Below are 3,911 nucleotides of genomic sequence, written 5' to 3'. Positions count from 1 at the left end.
GGGGGCAAGTGTAGCATTTCCTGTGGTTGCAGGGGAAGGTGCCGGGTGTGGTGGGGTTGGAGGGCAGTGTGGAGTGAACAAGGGAGTCACGGAGAGAGTGGTCTCCGGAAGGAAGACAAGGGCGGGGATGGAAAAATGTCTTTGGTGGTGGGGTCGGATTGCAGACGGCGGAAGTGTCGGAGGATGATGCGTTGTATCCGGAGGTTGGTGGGGTGGTATGTGAGGACGAGGGGGATTCTCTTTTGGCGGATATTGCGGGGACCGGGTGTGAGGGATGAGTTGCGGGAGACATGGTTGAGGGTGTTCTCGACCCTCAAGGGGGAATGTTGCGGTACTTGAAAAACGAAGACATCTGAGATGTGCGGGAGTGGAATGCTTCATCATGGGAGCAGATGCGGTGGAGGCAAAGGAATTGGAAATAGAGGATGGCATTTTTGCAGGAAGGTGCGTGGGAGGAGGTGTATTCTAGGCAGCTGTGGGAGTCAGTGGGCATGAAATGGATATCAGTTTCTAGAAGGTTGCCGGAGATGGAGACAGAGAGATCCAGGAAGGAGAGAGAGGTATTAGAGATGGTCCAGGTGAACCTAAGGTTGAGGTGGAAGGTGTTGGTGACGTGGATGAACTGTTCGAGCTCCTCGTGGGAGCATGAGGCAGCGCTGATACAGTCGTCAATGTAACGGAGGAAGAGGTGGGGTTTGGGGCCTATGTAGGTGCGGAAGAGGGACTGTTCCACGTAACCTACAAAGAGGCAGGCATAGCTGGGGCCCATGCGGGTGCCCATGGCCACCCCCTTTGTCTGTAGGAAGTGGGAGGAATCGAAAGAGAAGTTGTTGAGGGTGAGGACGAGTTTGGCGAAACAGATGAGGGTGTCTGTGGAGGGGGACTGGTCAGGCCTGCGGACCCAAAGCTTCAGACTTCCTGCTCCTCTGATGCTGCTTGTCCTGCTGTGTTCATCCAGCTCTACACCTTGTTAACTCAGATTCTCCAGCATCTGCAGTTCCTACTATCTCTGAGACTTTGAAAGCTTGTGTTTTCAGATAAACCTGTTGGACCGTAACCTGGTGTTGTGTGATTTCTGACCTTCCCCTCCAAGCCATTCATTGTCTTGACTTGGAATTTATTGCCATTCTTTCACTGTCACTGGGTCAAAATCCTTCCTAACAGAACCATGGCTAACGAGAGCAGTAGCAGTTCAGGAGGCATCTCAAGGGCAATTAGAGATGACACCAGCCGGTGACACCAACTTCACAAGAATTAATAAAACAAAAACTATATGAATGGCCAGGATTTATTTTCTTTTGCAATCACAGAGGAGGTGGGATCTTTAAGCATGATTAACTCCCTCATCCAACAAGAAAGCCTGCCAGATCATGCACCAGCCAACTGGCAGGCTCTCCCTGCCCACACACAGAAACCTACCTGTCAATCAGGTGCCTGCAGCCGTTGCAGAGCAATGTCAGAGGTGCATGCTGATTAGGAGGAGGAGTGAGAAGGTTCCTATTTTGAGGGTTGCCTAAGTTCCTAGGAGTGGGAGTAGAGAATATTCAGAGGTCAGGGAGAGAGTGTCTGTCAGCAGCCATCTTCTTGTCTTCCCCACCCCCAGCTGGCAGGCAGACCATCTTGTCAGGAAAGTAGCCACTTCTTCCTGTTATTGGGAAGACATGAGTAGTTGGGCCAGTCGTCAGTAAAGACCCTTACGTGGTCATTGATTGAGCTCAATGGCCGCTATTTGGAGGCAGATCAAGAAGGACAAACTTGGACCTTCCCACTCCGAATGTAATTACTGACAGGTGCCAATTCATCTGGGTCTGCCATTTGCCGACCACTTCTAAGGAAGGGAAAGTGCTGCCCTTTATTTCAGTTTAGATGGATGAAAGAAAATTATTGTAAAATGGGAATAAGTTTGTATTTTTAAAAAGTGGTGACCAGAACTCTAAGCAAAATTGCAGATGTGGCCTGACTAAAGTTCTGTACAGCTGTGTCGTAACTTGTCTGTCTTTATACTCAGTGCCCCTCCCAAGGAAGGCAAGTATGCCAATGGCCTTTTTTATTATCTTACCTACCCGCACCGCCACCTTCAGCGAACTGTGGACCTGCACACCCGGATTCCTCTGTGTTTCGATACTGCTAAGCGTTCTGCCATTCACTGTTTAATTTCCACTTGTACTTGACCTTCTAAAATGCATCACCTCAAATTTGTCTAGATTAAACTCCATCTGCCATTTTTCTGCCTGTGCCTCCAACTGATTGATATCCTGATGTATCCTCTGACAATCTTCCTCACTATCTGCAACTCCACCAATCTTTGTATCGTCCGCAAACACCACCATCAATCTTAGTATTGTCCATCAATGGAGAAAATATACAAATAATTTCTTGTCAAATAAATATTTTGAATGAAAATATCCTTCACTTTTTGCAACAAAGGAAAAATACATTTTTGATACTTTAGATCTTTCAGTAGGTTTAAGTGTTAAAGCCTTGGAGAGAAGGTGAGTGAATGGTGCGGTAGCGGTTTATTGTATGATATTATTGATTGACAACTTGTGTTCCAAAATAGGATTTTTTTTTAGTTTTAGTTTTGGGAAGGTGACATTTGATTTTAAAGGATCAGAAACCTGTCAGTATGGGTAGGGGAGAGATGGAGAGAAACATACCTAGTGAGCATGCAGAAAGTCACTGAAAAGAAACGCCTATATACACAGCTTCACTTTTTTTTCCTTTTGTGTAACAAACTCATGTTCCTTTGTTAAAAGTGCATTGGCAGCTCCTTATGAGTAAGACCACTGACTGACCAACATGGTAACCAAATTTCAAAAGTAAAATTATTGTTTATTAAAGATAATGAAATGTGAGGCTGGATGAACACAGCAGGCCCAGCAGCATCTCAGGAGCACAAAAGCTGACGTTTCAGGCCTAGACCCTTCATCAGAGAGGGGGATGGGGGGAGGGTTCTGGAATAAATAGGGAGAGAGGGGGAGGTGGACCGAAGATGGAGAGAAAAGAAGATAGGTGGAGAGGAGAGTATAGGTAGGGAGGGGATAGGTCAGTCCAGGGAAGATGGACAGGTCAAGGAGGTGGGATGAGGTTAGTAGGTAGGAGATGGAGGTGTGGCTAGGGGTGGGAGGAAGGGATGGGTGAGAGGAAGAACAGGTTAGGGAGGCAGAGACAGGTTGGACTGGTTTTGGGATGCAGTGGGTGGAGGGGAAGAGCTGGGCTGGTTGTGTGGTGCAGTGGGGGGAGGGGACGAACTGGGCTGGTTTTGGGATGCAGTGGGGGAAGGGGAGATTTTGAAGTTGGTGAAGTCCACGTTGATACCATTGGGCTGCAGGGTTCCCAAGCGAAATATGAGTTGCTGTTCCTGCAACCTTCGGGTGGCATCATTGTGGCACTGCAGGAGGCCCATGATGGACATGTCATCTAAAGAATGGGAGGGGGAGTGGAAATGGTTCGTGACTGGGAGGTGCAGTTGTTTATTGCGAACCGAGTGGAGGTGTTCTGCAAAGCGGTTCCCAAGCCTCCGCTTGGTTTCCCCAATGTAGAGGAAGCCACACCGGGTACAGTGGATGCAGTATACCACATTGGCAGATGTGCAGGTGAACCTCTGCTTAATGTGGAAAGTCATCTTGGGGCCTGGGATAGGGGTGAGGGAGGAGGTGTGGGGGCAAGTGTAGCATTTCCTGCGGTTGCAGGGGAAGGTGCCGGGTGTGGTGGGGTTGGAGGGCAGTGTGGCGCAAACAAGGGAGTCACAGAGAGAGTGGTCTCTCCGGAAAGCAGACAGGGGTGGGGATGGAAAAATGTCTTGGGTGGTGGGGTCGGATTGTAGATGGCGGAAGTGTCGGAGGATGATGCGTTGTATCCGGAGGTTGGTGGCGTGGTGTGTGAGAACGAGGGGGATCCTCTTTGGGCGG

This window comes from Stegostoma tigrinum, chromosome 3 (genome assembly GCF_030684315.1).
Source record: "Stegostoma tigrinum isolate sSteTig4 chromosome 3, sSteTig4.hap1, whole genome shotgun sequence".
Classification (NCBI taxonomy): Eukaryota; Metazoa; Chordata; class Chondrichthyes; order Orectolobiformes; family Stegostomatidae; genus Stegostoma; species Stegostoma tigrinum.
Note: the sequence above shows the minus strand (reverse complement) of the source record.